At 32.3% G+C, this 20,417-nt stretch overlaps 1 pseudogene; it reads left to right on the plus strand.

Annotated features, from left to right (window-relative positions):
• LOC124979135 (elongation factor 1-alpha 1-like) overlaps window positions 1–20,417 on the plus strand; it is a 48,252-nt pseudogene that overhangs the window by 16,631 nt on the left and 11,204 nt on the right.

The raw sequence follows: 20,417 nt of genomic DNA on the forward strand, positions 1-20,417 counted from the left end.
CAAGTACAGATTTTTGAGGGCATGAAAAGGGATTTAAAATACTGACAACAAATTATACTCTTTATTTATTTACTTATTTATTTTTAATTGGCAATAATTGTATATGTTTTTAGGGTATAATATGATGCCTTGGTCTGTGTGCACATTGTAGAAAGATTCAAGATAATTTTCAAGATAATTAATCTAATTCAAACTAATTAACATATATCCCTCTTTACCAAATTATTTTTTGTGGTAAGAATGATAAAAATCTAATCTTTAAGCAACTTGAAAATATGCATTTCTTTCTTATTGCCACCAGGCAGTTCAACAGATCACTAAAACTTACTTTTCCACTCTCATTAAATTTTGTACTCTTTGATCAACATCTCTCCTTTCCTATTTCCTCCCCCTCTGCCCAGTTTCTGGTAACCATCTTTTGACTCTCTGTCTAAATTCACTTCAGACTGAAAGAGAAGAAGTATTAATAAGTTATTTTCTTTGGTTTTCCTGAGTCTAAAACAGTCTTAGGCAAAATTTTCCAAGGTCTCGTCTAAACCCAAATCTTACTGTCTCTCCAGCTTCATAGTATATCATTCTACCACTCCCAAGATATCTCAGAAAAGAAGAATCCCTTTAAAGATTCACTAAACCAAGTCAGAAGACTGACAACAAAGAGTCAAAGTATAAATAACAAACATAAAGGGGAAAATGACTAATTTCTTCTTCTACAAATTCCATTTTTGCAAATTTTTACAAAAAAAAGTCACAATAGAAAATGGATAAAGGACCTGACTCAGAAAAAGGGGGGAAAAATGGCTCATGAACATTTGAAAAGATACTCAATTTCTCAAAGAAATGAAAGATAAAACAAGAATAAGGAAATCATTTTCATCCATCAGATTTTAAAATAATGCACATTTTATTGTATTCCATTTTGCCAAAGAAATGGAAATTTGAGACATCGTATTAACATTAGTGGGAAATAAAATGAAGCACTGTGTATGGAGAGTATTTGGAAAAGATTTGCCAATGCTTAAAATGCACAAACATATCTGCTTAGTAATTCTACTTGTAAGAATTTATGTACTTAGATAGGTCATACTTTAGATGTACAATCATGTGAAATGAAAGCAAAGACATACATACTTTGCTGCTCATTTAAAAATCTTCTAAAATGGTAAGTGATGAGAATGAAACTAAATATTCATTTGTACGTGGTGATGAAATACATTATGGAGCATAAATATAATATGCCACAATAAAAGAAAAATTAAGTGCCATTACAAAAAGGTACTACATATTCTAGAACACTATTTATAACATAGTCCTTTTTGTTATTGTTGTTGTTTTGGCGGTTTTTGTTTGTCTGTTTTTTTGTTTATCTATTTTTTTCTTTTTCTGTGGTACCAGGAATTGAACCCAGGGGCACTTAACCCCTGACCCCTTTTCGAGACAGGGTCTTGCTAAGTTGCATAAGGCCTAGCTAAGTTGCTGAGGCAGGCTTTGAACTCACAATCCTCCTGCTTCAGCCCCCTGAGCTGGTGGGATTACAGGTGTGTGCCACCATGCCTGGCTACATGGTCCTTTTTTGAGTAAAAGAAAAAAAATCTTAAAAATGGATGAATAGATATCCAAAACTCACTGGACTTCCTCTGTGGAAAGAACTTAAAGCTATAAGGTAGGAATAATACTATTTTAGAGCAAAAAACATGTATTTTTTATATTTTTAATATTGTATATGTACATGTGACAATGTGTATTTTAAAAGTAACTCTGATATATATATGTCATTCCCAAATGTTTTCCTTTACATCCCCATAATGAATGGGGATGAATTTCACTAATCGATCTCATATTAAAATTTGTATATATCCCAATTTCTCACATCCATGTCACACAGCTAGAAAGAGACAGAACTAGAATTCAAATTGTTCTCTGATCAAAGACAAAATTTAAAAAAAAAAGTTACAAATCAAGTTTCAACTGGTAAATTACAGTGATGTGACCATTTCAGTCAAAACTGAAGTAGATCCATTAAAAGAGGATAAAAAGGAAATGTGCCGTTTCTCCAATTATCTGAGTTTTAAATTCCCTTTAGCACTTTATGATTCCTAAGTTTTTACATTGCCTTCTTTTATTTGTCTCTAAGCTTGTCAGTTTTCACAAAACTTTTCTTTCCCTTTTCTATATGAACATACTGGGATTTATCAGCCCTGTCATAGAGACTTCATTTATTCAGTTTTTCTTGGCAATATGTTTTAGCACCTACTTTATGTCACCTAATTTACTAGGCATATAGATTGAAAAATGAGTAAGACAGGATCCTTGTTCTGAACAGTTTTTCTGTGTTCTTGGATACACAGCTTTACTTGAGTAGTTTGAAATAAATGTTAAGCTTCCAGATTGATAACATCAGTTATATTTACCCACTAACTTGAAAGAAACCAGATTTTATATTTGCTAGAACATATCAAAATCTTGCACTCAACCTAGTGACAAGTTGTTCTGTTTCTCGACTTGTGTATTACACTTTGTCAGTCTTTTGATTTCACAGCCCAGAAGAGATGAAAGCAGAGAAGGAGGCTCCCCCACAGTCTACTGGTTCCTAAATAAGAAAACTTACTTTCTTTATACTGACATTAATGGGGTAAGTTTTATCCTGGTACAGGCAGAACCCTAAAAGAACTGACACTGTCTTCAAAAATACGTCCCAAGTCTTGAGATTCTTAGTGTAATCTTGAAGACAAGCAGAAAGTTAAAAGACTGAAAAAAAAAAAAAAATAAAAGATGAAAAGTCAGAGACTGTAGTTTAGAAAATATCAGTGTACATCACGGAAACCTGTTACATAAATACAATAGTTAAATCTGTGAAATTAACAATTTGTTTTGCATTTAATGTCTTTCCCAGGACTTTATATTTAAAGCTTAAATAAAATTCAGTCTCTATTGCTGAGAAATGTCTTATTTTATCTTCATGTGAAACACTTAAAGGAAGCACAATAGCTTATTCGGTTTAAACCCTAAGACAAATTTATAGGATTTGCTGCATACATGCTTGAAGAAAAATAATGACAACTGATTCTAGTCCTCCATGGAGGTCTGAGTGCTTCACCGCTCCCTGATTTGCATTCTGGTTTCATTTTCAACACCTATGAATAAGTATTATGTCTCTTTTATTCTAGTTATCAATTAGTTTGATTTTTTAAAAATCTCATAGAAGTTGGTGTAGTGAATCCTCAAATTAGATTAATATTGGTTATCTCAAAACCTTCTGACCTACCTTTCTTCTCATGAGGTACCTTCCCACCCAAGACCCCCTTCCTCCCCTCCACCACATACTGTCTACCTTTTGATGCTTGATGGATCCGAAAATCCATGGCCAAACTCTCAGCATCCCTCCTCTCCCGTTGGCCACCCAGCAGTATGCATAATTCTATTTTCACTATACCTCTCCTTCTAGGTTCAAAATTTAATCTCATCTGGGTTTTGTTGGGGGAATTTTTCAGTTTCTGTGATTTTCTTTTGTGCCTCTCGGACTAAGACATCTCCCTCTTTCAATGTGGTTAGCATATACACAAAATCTATTTTGATAACCAGAGGGTAACTGAAGAGAACTTATAGGACTGTTATGCTTTTAGGAAAACAATTTCTACTCTAAGCCTAAGGATTTGCACCACAGCTTTCGACTTTCTTCCTTCATTTGGACTCATTTCTACAGGATTTTGTTATATTCTTTCTAATGTGTTGATCGTGGTTCTAACCATTAATTTGTTTCACTATGTATAAAAGTTATGTCTATTTTTCTTTTACTTTTTATTGTAATTTTAAAGGGGTTCAGAGACAAAGAAGAAAGTAAAATTATATATATTTCAATTGATTACCTGTTTTTTCCACGTAAATATCCATTGTTGGTAAGTATACAGGAAAATACACAGTGCTGTTGACAAACGCAAATTGCTACAACCTTTGATATAGGAATTTGTATTTCCTGTATACAACAAGATCCTTTATGGTGAAGATGTCTTTTGTTCTGCAAAATTCCCTGCCAGGATTACATCAAAAGTGCATAAATACTTTGCCTAACATCAATGCATCATGCACAATTTCATGCACTGTGTTTATTGAATACAGTGAAGATTTGGGAAACATATTCATAACTAAAAAATTATGCAGTAAATAATGGGATCTCATATCATGATTTTAAATGTTATAGAGGTGCATCGGAAGTATAGAAGAATGTCCATTTTGTCATTATTTTGAAAAACTTAAGAGCAGGTAAACCATTTTCATAAAAAAGAATATATAAATAATAAAAAAAATTGTGTAAAATAACAATGTAAATAATAAAGAGATTGTGAGTGGTTTTATTACTTATGTATGCAGTATTTTCTACAGTGAACTTTCAGTGATATTTAAGTGTTTTTTTAATTAAAAAATAAGGCAGGAGAAAAGATTAATAAGATTTTCCTAGTGTCAGCAACTTCATTTTTTGAATCCTAATTTCTTAGAATTTACTTAGGTTTTTTAGTTCAAATTTTTGCTGGAATTTTGAAAATAAGATATGAAGAAATATTTTAAATCTAGAAGTAAAAATTAAATTAGGTGCACTAAAAATTAGCATAGCAAAGAACTGGAAGTGTTTTCAGAATACAAAAGAGAGAGCTTTTGTAATGACCTTGAGAAAATAGGATAAAATTATGTTACTGCCATTTATTTATTTAAATTCTAATATTATTCATCTAGTTTTACATTGCTATTTAATGTACAACTGTTCTAATGTTCAGTTTTTCATTCATGATTCCTTTGTTTGCAAATAGCCAAAATGTGATTAATATTTTTTCATAAAAAATGGAACTTTATTGGCTTATAAAACACAGAGGTCTTTGAAGAGATGCAGATATGCCCAGTTACACTGTATGAAATATTCTTATACAGTCCAGTTTTTTGCTATGTCTCTGTTCTACTTTTCTGTCTCTATTCCCAGGCTCCATAGTTTGGTCCCTTATCCCCTTCAAGTTGAATAATTTTGTTTTTTAACCAAGAATCTCAATTGGAAAACAATATCATCTTCCTAACCATTCCCTAAGTTCACATTCCTGAACTCATTACTAGGTGCAGGGGGATATGAGGATCCATCAGCCACATCCAGGTCACATGATCTGGAGTATGGAGCTGGAGTCAACTCCAAAAGAGTATTCCACCATAAAAACATTGAATGGGAACTTGATTAGAATAAGTTATACTCAATGCAGGTATAATATGTCAAAATAAAGTATTTTACTGTCATGTATATCTAAAAAGAACAAGTTTTAAAAATCGAGTGCTTTCCAATAAAGAAAAGGGTGTTTTGTTCAAGGAGGGGGGTATGAAAAATGGAGGAATGAGACAGATATCATTACCCTATGTACATGTATGATTACACGAATGGTATGAATCTACATTGCGTACAACCATAGAAACGAAATTATGTACCCCATTTGTGTACAACGAATCAAAATGCAGTCTGTAAAAAATTAAAAGCTAAATAAAAATAATAAAAAAAGAAGGCTGAAGAAATGTGGACAGCAAAATAGCAGGTAGCATCAGCTAGACATGAAGATCAATGAACTTACACCATGAGATTCACCATTACAGTCACCAACCCATCCCACAACTAAATGTAGTTTCTTGCCAAATAATGGAGTGATAATTTATTCAAAACTATTACTGAGTTTAAAGCAGTGCCTTTCAATGTTCAAGGTGATCTACATTATACAGTGAAATAAATGAAGCGTAAGGAAAACATTTTATGTTGTCTAGTTTTTCTCCTTTGGGCAACACAGTAAGACATCATGTAAATAAATAGACAATAGACAGATGATAGACCAACAAAAGTGGGGCAAAATATGTAGGCTAGGGGAGTAGAAATCTATCAAAATCAAAAGTGTGCAGTTAATTTCTTTTTCTTTACTGTACTAGTTATATGACTTTGAATGAAATTAACTTCTCTAGGCTATTTTATCTATAAAATTGAAATAGTACTATTTATATATCTCATGTATTTGTGGGAATTAAATGTGACCAAATGTCTGAAAATTCTATGCCAGGAGTAAAACTTTCTCAAGATAGTGCCTTAAAATATTTCCACAAGTAAATAAGCAGTTTGTGCTACTTTTATCACTTGTTTAATGCCATTTCCATTCCATAATTTACTCTTGGTTTTAAAGACAGCTCATTGCTTCACAAATAATAATAAACTTAAATAAAGTCAATGTATATGATTGAAATTAATTGAGGTAACTTTAGGCATTATGTGTCCTTAAAGCACAAAGAAAAAAAAAAAAAAAAACAGAATTAGTAGCAAGAAATTGAGTTGTTTTTAAAAGCTTCCATATGAAGAAAATAAGATATACTTTTACATAACTATAAACTGATTGAAAAGTTATCATTTCAAAAGAAAAAAGTATAATTACTAGAACACACACTCCCAGAGACCTCTGCAGAAGACAGGGAAACTGTTTAAGTTACTGGCTGTTTGGGGTTAAGTGTGTAAGATGTTAAGTCAGCCGACTTCTCTGTGTAGTGCTAAATATTCATTTAGGCTCTGAAAACCTTAAGGTCTCTGTCATCTATTCAACTGCCTGAGTAGCACAAAAGCAGCCATAGATAATACGTACATAAATATATCAATACCTGGGAGTATATGTTAATAAAAGCCTGTGCACAAAAAGGAAAAACAAAACTGGCTGTATCTGAACTGAGGGCAGTAGTTTATAGACCCTTGGTTCATGGCAACATAATCATTAACAAATTTAACTATACCTAAGTCAATTTATTTTTCCTTGTTTATATCTAGGCTTTTCAGGAAAAATCAAAGTAGAAGAAAGGCTTATAAAAATGTTACTTTCTTATGATAAAATATTATATTAAAATAATATATGATATTATGTTATAAACGAATAACCTGGGGATAGAAAATGTCCCAAAAGTCACTTTGTCATGCTAAATTTTGATGTGATTTAACTGAGCAAAATAATTGTTTAAAAAATAATCACTCTGCTATTGACTTACATTTACTCAGCTAGCTCCTTTTCCAAAGTGCCATTTCAATTATTATCAGTTAAAAAAATCAAAATAATTAATTCAAATAAAGTCAGTTACTAATCAACTTCAAAACTTGCCAATAAGCCACACACATACAACTTTCCAGGAAAAAAATCATGTATCTATGAAAAGGTGTAAAAATAATAAGAAGTGTGATAGCTATCATTTTTCTATCTTTTTCACTTTTCTTTCTATCTTTTTTTTTTTTTTTGATAAGCATTTTTCTGGCAACAGCTTCTACAATTTTGAGGAATTATTCTTTTCCATTCAACTATGAGTTTCTCCCATTCTCTATGTAGGCCTGAATACTTGGCCAATAAGAACATTTGCCCCTTCCAAGTCTTAGCTCTTGGCTAGGAGTTGGGAAAATAGATATAGTTCCCTCAAAATCTTCCTTGGAATTCTGATTTGAACTGGGAGAGATTCAGTATGTAATCTGCCAATATTGTGCTATATGTTTATGAAAATATTTTGATCAGACACTTCTCTACATATATGCACATAAAAAGATAAGATTTCTCACCATTTTTTACTAAAATGATATCATAACAGACTTTCAGTTGCCCAATTTACCCCAAAATATGCACTTTTTATTTATACTTACATTGTAGTTATTTTTATTAGTACATTATCTAATGTATATTCAAATGAGTATTGTGTTTGTATGCACTCACATACACACACACAAATTGTTCTCCCAAAGTATTTTACCATATATTCTCTCAAATACAGAATGATATTTACAGCTAACATTCATTGAATATTTAGGTGAGTGTGTGTGTGTGTGTGTGTGTGTGTGTGTGTGTATGTGCGCGCGCGTGCACTAGGGGTTGATGAACATTTCTACTTTTTGCATGTATAAACTAGCTTAACCCCTGAATTAACTAGCTAATTCCCTGTCAGGCAGTTGTTGCCATTTTAGTTATTATTGTTGTAATTACCATTTTTTAGAGGAGAGAGTCAAGAAAGGTTCAATAACTTTTGCTTGGTTTTCCAGTAAGTGGTATAACAGAGATTTGAACCCAGGCAATCTAGTTTCAAAGGAACAGCTTTTAACCACTGTGGTATTAGTCTTTTATGTATCTGAGAATATTGGTTTCTAATACCTTTATTAACATAAATAATATCATTCTTTCAAGTTTTATCAAGTCAATAGTTCAAAAATATTTCCATTCAATTTATTTGACTTACAGTGAGTTTGAACATTATTGAAGCTGATCATTATTGGTCATTTGATTTTCTTCTATGAATTACCAATTCAATGTCTTTCATCTTTTTTCTATTAGACTGCGTGTCTTTTACTTACTGATGTAAAGGAAGCCAATCTGTTATATGTGTTTCAACAATTTTCCTGTTTGTTGTCATTTACCTTTTTCATTTTTAATGTTTTTCTCTGTAAAGCTTTCTTGAATGTTTTGAAAAGTCAAATCCATCAATCATTTCTCTTATGAATTATAGGTATAGTGACTGAAAATGATTCACTATTAAATACACAATCATCTTACTAATAAATATGCACATTCTTACTAGCTTTTTGTCTTGTAATATTAAAATATTTACCATTATGAATTAAAAGATCTTAATTTATGTTCATCAAAATAAATAGCCCATTACCTCTGTCTGTTGAAGAACAAATACTTCCTACTAATTTCAAGTACCACAGAAGTCATTCCCAAACTTCCACAAATCCTCACTCCTGATTCTGAGCTTGTTCCTTCATTCCATTGATCTACCTTTTCCTAAATCAGAACCTTATTTCTTTAACCTCAATATAATACAAACTATTATCATAAAGTCATTGAAGGTATTTTGTAATACTTGTGAACAACAGTTGAAATATATTCTCTCAAATACAGAATGATATTTACAGTTAACATTCATTGAATATTTAGGTGAGTGTGTGTGTGTGTGTGTGTGTGTGTGTGTGTGTATGTGTGCACACTAGGGATTGATGAACATTTCTACTTTTTGCATGTAGGAACTAGCTTAATCCCTGAATTAACTAGCTAAGTCCCTGTCAGGCAGTTGTTGCTATTTTTAGTTATTATTGTTGGTGTTATCATTTTTTAGAGGAGAGAGTCAAGAAATACAGTGGAAATAGGTTCCAAGTAAATTTCTTGTTTTCAGAATTTTTTGACTTTTCTTACAAATCTGATAAATGGACACTAAAGTTAGTGTTGCATATTAACATGAGTGTATTTAGCATTCTTACTATGTTACACCTTCTATCCAGAAAACGTTCTTTCACACTGTTTATAGAGGACTTTTATCTTTTGCAATCTTACATGTCTTCTCATATTTGACCCATCACTTCTTATTTTTTTTGTTTTGTTACTTCTGTGAAAATAGTGTCATTTTCCCCCTTGCATTTGGTTATTTTTAAATTATACAAAATTAATGCTGTAGTTCAAATGTTGAATGACTCTTGAAGGCTCAAGTGTGAAAGCTTTGGTCCCTGCAGTGACACTACTAGGATGTATTGAGCCCTTTAAGAGGTGGGTCCTAGTCAGAGTTCCTTAAGTCATTTGAAAGTTCCTTGCTTTCAAAGGCCTTTGTGCAATCTCAGTCCCTTCTTTCTCCTTCATTTTGCTTCCTGGCATGAGGGGAGCAGTTTTCTTTTGCCATGAGCTCTGGCCATGATGTGCTGCCTAACTACAGGTCCAAATGAACAGGGCCAACTGATCATGAACTGGAACTTCCAAAACAGTAAGCTAAAATAATCATTTTCTCTTTATAAATTGATTTGCTCAGATATTTTGTTATAATCAGGGAAAACTAATAATTTACCTAAATACTTTTATATATTTAAAACTTTCAATAAAACATGAAAATTATTAATATTTACTAAGTTCATGTGTTTTGAAGTACTTATACATGTTACAAAATAATTAATACAAGTTATTTTATGTTTTCTTGCTATGAAAATATTAGAATTATATCAAGTAATTTATAACTGGTCTTGTATCAGCATTTTTCCTAGAATTCAGCTATTCTATTCAATGTCATATTATTCCTAATGGTTTGTAACTGAATTGAGTTTTGCTCGTAGACAGCCCTTTCAGTTATTAATAGGGATACATCACCTTCTTTCTGTGTATCTTTATATCATTTTTGGAGGGAGTACCAGGGATTGTACCTAGAGGTACTTAACCACAGAACCACATCCCTAGCCCTTTTTATATTTTATTTTGAGACAGGGTCTCACTTAGTTGCTTAGGCTGGCTTTGAAATTGTGATTCTCCGACCTCAGTATCCCAAGCACTGGGATTACTGACTTGTTCTGCCACACCTAGCTTTATATCATTTTTTAATTTCACCTAAAGTTATTTAAAATTATTCAGAGAAATAGAATATTCAGGATAATATTTACTTAAGCCCCACCACAGTAAAATAGCACTTATTTGAATGGCAATCACAAAAATGTATGTCCTTCCCAGCACCTGAGAATGTGGCATTATTTGGGAATAAGGTTGAAGTTGTGACTATTTAGGTTGCGATTGTAGTCCAGTGGACCCTGGATCTAATATGACTGGTGTTTCATTAGAAAAGGTGAAAGGAACATAAGGAGAGAGATTGGGGAAACACTGTGTAAAGACATACACTGGAGTGATTCGGTCATTTGATGCAAAAAATGACCAGCAAACACTAGAAACCAGAGGAGACGCACATAACAAATTCTCCTTCAGTGACCACCATAGTCACCAATCTGCTGACACCTTAATTCCAGCACTGAGCAATAATGAATTTCTGTTGTTTTGGCACCTGGTTTGCACCTGGTTTGTGACATTCCTAGGAAACTAATACAGATGTTGATTACAGTTTTTACTGACTGAAGGTGACATCTTTAGAACTGTAAAGACATTCTTTACCAAATTTAAGAAGTATCACTCTATTCTCTTTTATATGAAGTTTTTATTATGTTTGTTGAGTGTCATGAACTCTCAGCATGTGTTTTAGTCAGCCTTCAGTTGCTATGGCAAAATACCTCAGAAAAACAATTTAGAGAAGGAAAGATTCATTTTGGCTCACAGTTTCAGAAGTTTTAGTCCATGATCAAGTGACTCCATTGTTTCTAGATCTATGGTGAGGCATAAACATCATGGAGGAAGGGTGTTAAAGGAAGGCTTCTCACCTTCTGCAGCCTGGAAGCTGAGAGAAAGAACAAAGGCAAGGGTCCCAATGTGCACTTACAGGACACACCTCCAGTGACCTACTTTCTCCAATGAGGCCCTACCTCCTAACATTTTTGTCACCTCCCAACAACACCATCAGTTGGAAATCAAGCTTTTGGCATGTAGCCTTTGTGGGGATATTTCAGATCCAAACCATGACGGGAGTTTGTTGATATAATACTATTATTATCTTATCCTTTATTTTATTAATACAGTGACAGATAACAATCTCAATAACTCTCCACCTTTCTCTGTAGAAACACATTGCTACATGCACCTTTGTAGCTCCTGGCAATAAGGGGCGAGGTCTATTCCTCTATCCTTTGAAGTTCTGCTGACATTGTGTTTTACTTTGTCCAACAGAATGTGACAAAAGCAGTACTTTTCAATTCCAAATCTAGGGCTCAAAATAACTTTCTCTCTTCTGGATTTCCTATCAGAACCTGATCATCATGATGTGAGCAAGTCTTGCCGGGCGGACATATGATGGACTCTGCCTGAGCTAGCAAACAGTTAATTACCTGTTGTATAAGCAAAGGTTCTCAACTGCTAAATAAGAGACATGAGGGAGTCTTACCAGTCAGTCATGCCTGGTCTAGAACAGGAGCACTGCTGAGTTTACACCGAAACTCAGAGCAATAATTACTGGTTGCTGTTTTGGGTCACTATGATTTGGAGTGATTTGTAATGAGCAATAACAAGTAGCAATCCCTCCTGGGGTGCTAACACAGCCTACTTGTTCATCGTTTCAAGCCATAGTTTGCATCATGTCAACTGTCATTCTTCCTTCCAAACATAGATGTTTCTTTCAGTCCACAAATGTACATAACTATACTACATACTACATACTACCTACTATAGAACTATGTATATATGTATGTGTATATGTATAATAAACTAAATAAAAACATACAATAGATGTACATATAAGCAGTTTATCAATAGATTTTATAAAATTAAAGTATTATTGCTTTCCTATTAAAGAAGTGGTTGTACTACAAAATTATTATGAAACAATGTTGATTCAATTTGCTAATGCTGTATTAAGAATTTTTGCATATATGTTTCTGAATAAAGGACCTTAGTTTCCCAGTCACCAGGGCATACCAATGTGGAATTAAATTTTAAATAATTATGGGAATAATAAATACAGCATTTTCAGGTCAATTAAAGTTACCATAGCCAGATTGTGGAACCAACCTAGATGTCCTTCAATTGATGAATGGATAAAGAAACTGTGGCACATATATACAATGGAATATTATTCCGCCATAAAGAATGATAAAATTATGGCATTTGCAGGCAAATGGATGAAATTGGAGAATATCATGCTAAGTGAGATAAGCCAATCTCAAAAAACTAAAGGACAAATGATCTCACTGATAAGCGGATGAGGACATATAATGGGGGGTGGGAGGGGTTAGCATTAGGGTTAGGGTTAGGTTTAGGGTTAGGGTTAAGGAGGGTGGTAAGAATGGAGGAAGGAAGGACTGTATAGAGGGAAAAGAGGGGTGGGAGGGGTGGGGGGAGGGAAAAAAGAAACAATGAATCAAACAACATTACCCTATGTAAATTTATGATTACACAAATGGTATGCTTTGACTTCATGTACAGAGAAACATGTATCCCATTTGTTTACAATAATAAAAAAAAGAAAGTAAACCTACTGTACTGAAGGATGTTATCAATGTTGACAGACATCATGTTCAGAGATAAAAAGATGTCATTTTAAAAGCAGTAATTAACCCCAAATTGAACTTTAAAGTTAATACAATTTCAATAAAAAATCCACAAAAACTGCAAAAAAAAAAAAAAAAAGTTACTGGTTCAATTGGCAAATCCTTGGTTAGAGGGACATGAATGAATCTATTTCAATCTCTTACAGAAAAAAATTCCAAATAAATTAATAGTCAAAATCAGATATAAAGTTCTGTAAAGTCTCTGTCTTAAAATTATTTTAAAGGCTAATCTAAGAGTTAGACATAATAAAGAAGTCAGTGATACATTTAACATAAAATTTTTCAGTGGTTGGAATCTTAAACATGAGGAAAACCAACACTCAAATTAAACCCCATAATGTTAAAAAGTAAGTGACAAATGAAAAATGATTTACAACATATATGCTCTAAAAATTGTTATATAAATATGTGCTTAAATATTAACAGTAAAATAATGTGATCTCTAGTAGAAAGTGGGTTATGGCTTTGAATACAGCTGTTGAGGGTCATTCTGGGACTGCTCCTGAGCTCAGGAAGAGAGGACAGATGCCAGGGGTCTACTCTGGAGACAGTGACAGATTTTCGTTACTTCTGACTTACGTCATTCCCCTGATGTAAAGTCTGCACATGCCTTTTCTCTGCTTGTCTGAGTTCTAACATTTTCAAAGTTTCATCTCAAGTCCCAGTACTTCAACAATTACCCTACTCTCTTTTCTATCCCAGCTTGTAACTATGTTATTTGTTCACTGCCACAAATAACAATCCCTCCTGGGGTGCTAACACAGCCTACTTGTTCATCTTTTCAAGCCATAGTTTGCATCATGTCAACTGTCATGCTTCCTTCCAAACACAGACATTTCTTTCAGTCCATAAATCTACATAACTAATAGATACACAGGTGTGTGATCAATCATATTGTTTCTTTCAGTGTCTATCAGTGATTGGTCACTGTCCATTTGATATTCATCTCACACACAGATTAATTTCATTCAGAAAAAGTACCTCTGTTGTCATCATGCAATGACCCCTTCGATTGGGTTATTATTATCTCTCTTTTTATATGTGAATAAATTAAGAGAAAGAAGCAGTGAGACTGTGCTACTGTTATGCAGGTATGAAGAGCCAGAGTTTGAAATTTGACTCCTCTATATCTGAATTTATAGTCCAGATTTTTTTCCATTTTACTATGCATATTTCCCCAAAAAAATTTATACATGTAAAAGATGACCACATTTTTAATGCAGCACGTATCTTCTATGGTTTAGGCTATAGGTCATAATATCTGCTGAAATCATTCACATCCAGGTTTTGCTGATGTAAGCCTGTAATGCAAGATCAATGGTCTACTAGTCTTTTCTAGTTTAAATGAACAAGACTTTCAGCAGCTCATTGCAGACACCATTTCTGGTTTTATACAGTCTGTTTTACTGGCAAAATATTGGCATGCTACCACAAGACCGAGAAAAGTATATTTGCTTAAGCTAATACATGACCCAGAATTTCCATTTAGAAATAAAGTTATGAAGCAACATAACTTTGCACAGGAGAGTGACTGTAAATAGAAGTGTAAGACCTCTGAGAGAAGTGGATGGAGATGCTCTATGATTTCAGAATATTGCTTTTCCTGCTGGGAAAATTAAACTCTGATAAAGATCTCTAAGTATGGGGAGCAAAAATGAGTCTTTAATTTCTTTGCATTTAAAGGCATTTAATTCCCATAGATCTAAACTCTTTGCCAATCATGCAATCATCAAAACACTTCAGTAAATTCTTAACTAGGAAACTTAACACCTACTTACATTATTGTTAGCTTCAATAGTTCAAAGAATGCAAAGTCAATAGCAATTAGGGAAGAAAACCTTTGAAAAAGGGAAAGATAGCTATAAAACACCTAATTGTTTCTTTTAAAACCTACTCCCTTGGTACCTTCAAATGTTAATGAAATGTCATTTCCCTAAGTCAAGTAGCACAAGGGTCTTTCTCTTATAGATGGGGGGGAGGGCATAAACCATACTGTGACAATGTATATAATACACTTCATCATAAAAACTTGCATTATTCCAATGTTACTGGCTTATAATTAACATGTAAGTGATTCTAGAAGCTTAACCTCCATCCCCTATTTGTTACTTAGCAACAATCAAGCTGTGTGAAATACTGCTAGGGTCACAATGGATAAACCTGGGTGGGAATTATGGAGGTGGGATTGCTCTCTCTGGAGCCTCATAATTCAATCAATGCAAGCATGTCTTGCTAGTGGAAATCTGGTCTAAATAAATATGGAACTATATGAAAACAGCCTTATTGTAGACATTTTACTACAATAAAGTAATTATTACTAAAGAACACATTGAATTCTACTGCGTTTAACAATTTCTTGCTTTAAAAAAAAAAATCAGTGTTAACTGTACTTCGTGGTGTAAATGCAATGATTTTGTCTTCTCGAATCACAGCAGAATCTGCAGATGTAACTGGGCACCCTGTGTGCTCCGAGAGCATTCTTGGGTCTAACAATGCAAGGTAAAGTAAAGATGGTGCTGGTTACCCCCAAAATTCAGATCACTTTCAATAAAACAGACAGACAGTAAAGACAAATATAAGGGCTTTATTAAGTAAAGAGATTCATATGGATGTGTGCAATACTACCATGATGATTTGTGACCTAACCAATTCAACTACAACTCTGTCCCCTCTTTGTTTTCTCCTTTATAGCTCTATGAGTTAATCTTTGATTTTCCACTATTTTTACAGAGACTTAAGCACATAAAAATACTTTTTTCTGTAGTTCTAAAAATATGTTAAGATGCAAAGTTATTGTTACCGGTGTAGATTTCAGTTTTAGTATGGAGAAAAGGGACTATGGCTGCTCAGTTGTTGCTATTACTTTTTTTTTAGATGTTAGTTTTTCACACACACACACACACACACACACACACAGTCATGTATAGTAAAGACATTTGGGTAGATCGTAGATTATATTGTGATGGTCCCAAAATATTTTAATGGAACTGAAAACACTCTGCCCTCTTATAGCAGCAGCAGTCTAAACCTCTTATGTTTATTGCATCTCTATCTCTTGTTGGAACCATTTTCTCTTGTGCTTCACTTAATCTTTCATCACTTTGTTCATCGTGGTTCATGTGATATATGATATATATCACATTTCTCAGAATTATCCCTGTCATAAAGTAGCACATGACTACATAGACAGATGAAAGATTGAGAGATATGACATATATGTACACACACTTTGCATTTTTCTTTATTAATTTATTTTTTAATTCATACATAAACACATCCATTTAAAAAAAAAACCCTCTGTGAAGGCCTAAAAACACATATGCACTCACAGTTCATCCCTGCATTACTTATTTGTGACCCCAAATTTGTATAACCAAAATTGCAAATACAAGAGATGCCCTCAAGGCAAGTAGTCTGTACCTATAGATATCCACTCTATATGAAAACGTAAAAACACGTACCAGAAATAGGTTATAAAACACCATTGGTTGAAGAAGCTATCTTTTCTCCAATGTATATTTATAGTGTCTTTGTCTAGTGTGAGATAACTGCTTGTCTGTATTTGTCTCCGTGTCTTCTATTCTGTACCATTGGTCTTCATGTGTGTTTTGGTGCCAATACCAAGCCATTTTTGTTACTTAGCTCTGTAGTATAAAGTCTTGTATTATGATGTCTCCTGCTTCACTTTTCTCACTGTTCTGATTCTCCTATTTTTCCAAATGAATTTCATGATCACTTTTTCTATTTGTATGAAGAACATCATTGAAATCTTAATAGGAATTGCATTAAATCTGTAAAATCCTTTTGTAGTGTGACCACTTTGACAATATTATCCCTGCCTATCCAATAATATGGGAGATTCTTTTCCATCACCTAAGGTGATGAAAAAGTATCCTCTCTTTTTCCAGTTTTTAAAGGGAATGCTTTCAATTTTTCTCCATTTAGAATGATGTTGGCCTTGGGTTTAGCTAGCTTTTACAATGTTGAGGTATGTTCCTACTATCCCTAGTTTTTCTACTGTTTTGAACATGAAGGGATGTTGTAGTTTGTCAAATGACTTTTCTGCATTTACTGAGATAATCATGGGCTTCTTGTCCTTAAGTCTATTGATGTGATGAATTATATTTATTGATTTCCATATGTTGAATCAACCTTGCATTCCTGAGATGAACCCCTCTTGATCATGGTGCACTATCTTTTAAATATGTTTTTGTATGTGATTCACCAGAATGTTTTTTAAGAATTTTTGCATCTATATTCATCAGAGATATTGGTCTGAAATTTTTAAGTTGCCATTTTTTAATCTCATATACATTTTAGGGAGGGAAACACTATTTTCTCTTTCCTACTGCGATATATTTATTTATTCATTCTAAATTTGGAATATTTAAAGTTTGAATATTTTACCAAAATTTATCATAATTTAAGATTTTTGTTAGATATAAAATGTAAGTTCAAAATTGTTCTGTTCCTTATCCAGACAATGTTGGAAAAGTTTGCTACATTCAACTCAATTTTATCTTGAATGATGTAACAGATCAGTGAACACATTCTTTACCCTGATCTTAATATTGTTTAATAGTGTTTATCCACTTAATAATAAAAGTCCACACAGAGTCTACGTTAAGATGTATAAATGTATAGTTGTGAAAAGATTGTATATATACAAATTAGTTCATCTATTTAAAACGAATTCTGCCTCTGAATGAATCCTGTTAAAGATCTGAAAAAATCTAGAAGAAATGCAACAAAAGATAAAGAACTATCAACATGCTGCTGGTACAGCCACTGAAAAGCAACTGATGTCTTGGATGTGTAAATCTCCTGTGCCAAGTGTAGTCTTCAAGAGAAGGAGATTCTAGGTTCTCATGACTTAATCAAATCATCCAGTAAATAATTACTGTGCTTTCTCAGTCCTAATTGACTATTCATGCCAAACAACTTTTCCATTACAATTTGACTTCACTTGTAAATTTGCCTTCAGAAGAAAGGTTGCTAAGCAACTTAAAATTGAAATTCACTAGGCAATTGTATTACTTATCATTTGTATATATGATATAAATGATGCTACATATGTATGTGTGTATGTATATTTTTTTGGTGGTTATAAAAACCACCAAAAATGTTATATACAGATAGATAGCTAGATAGATATACATATACATATAGATTTTATATATATATGAACATATACTTTTACAGATAAATTTTACATATGTAACATATATATGTATCTATATCTGACATTTTTAGCAGTTCTATAGTCCTTTAAGTTTAATTATCATATGTTAGCTCTCTGAACATATTTGCTTCTGAATACAGACCTAATCAAGTTCATAAGCCTGCAAACTATGAGAATTAGATGTAGATCATGATGAACATCAAATTTATGGAAGGGATTTTATAAATACTCAACAGAAGCACCTGTAGAGACTGATTAATGAGGTATGGAATGACACATCTCTGTTTGTAAAACTACAGATTCACTGCTGACTTATTGGAGTGAATAGATCAACATATCCTCTCTCCAAAATCCAGCTGAACCCAAAGAAACAAAAAAGAAGGAAATAGTAAAGACTAAAGGGAGATAAATGAACTAGAAAACAGAAAACATAGGGGAAAAAAAATCATGAAACCAGAAGCCATTTTATTAAAATATATCAATAATATCAACAAATACTTAAGCCAACTAAGAAAATAAGAGAAAATATAAAAATGACCTAAATCAGATATAAAGGAAGAAACATCACTATATGTTATAAATATTTAAAAGAATATTAAAGAATGTTTTGAATAAATGTTCTAGTGAAATAGGCAAAACATAAAAATAATATTTGAAGAGATGGAAAAGTTAGTAACACTGATTTGTCATTACCCATTGTATATATGTATCAAATTAACAATATTGCATTTCAAAAATAATTATGAATATTAGAGAAATGCAATTAACCATTAGAATTCAATTGAAAAAAAGAAAATTGAACAACCATATAGTAAATATACTCAATTAGTAATTGAAAACCATTCTACAAAGAAAAGTCTAGATCCAGATGGTCTCATTCTTATTCCCCCCAAGTTATTTTGAAATTTATACTAAATCGGTGTAGACTATGGTTATTTTACTGTGTTATAGAATGTTAAAAGGGTTTTCCCCACTTAAATATTTTGGTTTAATTCTGATAATTTTGTCACTTTAGAAATTTTCCCATGACATTTAAATCACCCCATGTGAATTTAGATGCAAAGATTCTAAGTAATAAAAAAATTGCTGTATTTATTAACAAATATAGGCTAATGATGTGATGGAATTTGATTGTATCACAACCAAGAAGAGTTCATTGCAGGAAAGCAAAGGCAAAAGCAAAGGAGGAAATTTATTTATTTATTAAACCTGATTTGTTCAGTGTCCTGTGTCCTTTTGCACCAAGAGCTTTATAATTTTGTTGCAAATTTTACTGAAAGTTAATACATAACCTTTTCCTCTTGTCGCCTGCTTATGATAGCCAGTAAAAACCAGTAAAAAAGAAACAACTAAATAACCAATGTAATTTCAGTTAGTAATTAATGCCATGAAGAAAAGTAGATTAAAAAACTGAGATAGGCATACACTGAGGCTATTGTAATGAAAAATGAAATTCCAGCAAAGATCTAAACAATGGGAAATGTCACCTATACAAGTTCTTAGGAAAAGAACCTCCTGGGAAATTCTAAAGATCCTGAGGCCCAATATGTCAATATATGATATTATTTATTGTGCTACAGTTTTTTTTTTCTATCTCAAGCATTTTGATATTAAGCTTAGATTAGTTTATAATAGGAATTATGAAATTTTTAATCTTTTTATAGTTTAGAACACTTTGAAAGCATAGAAACTTTCTATTTTTTAAGTTATTTAATATTCAGGTATAAAATATCAATTTTTATCTTCAATTTTATCTTCATATTGATAAGAACATATATAAATTTAATTGCCAATTTGTTTACAATATTCCAATTCTGGAATATTTGCATTTTATTTCAAAATTGTTATCTCTAGATGTTTACATTTTTATTGTTTGATAAATGTTTATGATTTGTTTTGATCATTTCTACATATGAATATATTTCCACATTTATTCCTAAACCTTTAAATGTTTTTTCTTGTTAATTTTAAATCTGGTCACTATATCAGCTTTATTGTTGATTCTGCTTTCTGAGAAGTAACCTTAGAATGTATTTAGATAGGCTGTTGTCTTTCAATTAAATTTAATGATTTGTCATGTAATTTTCTCACTCTTATTATTTTAGCTCACTTTGTTGTTTCCCTGAAGTTTTAAAATATGTAACTTAGTTTTTATTCCTGTTATTTTTCTTAGTAGTAGCATTTAAATTACCATTTACTTTGTAATAAGTTAATGGTGTTCTATGTTTCAGTATAAAATGCTATCTTTTTATTGGTCTT

The sequence above is a fragment of the Sciurus carolinensis genome, chromosome 1 (assembly GCF_902686445.1).
Source record: "Sciurus carolinensis chromosome 1, mSciCar1.2, whole genome shotgun sequence".
Classification (NCBI taxonomy): Eukaryota; Metazoa; Chordata; class Mammalia; order Rodentia; family Sciuridae; genus Sciurus; species Sciurus carolinensis.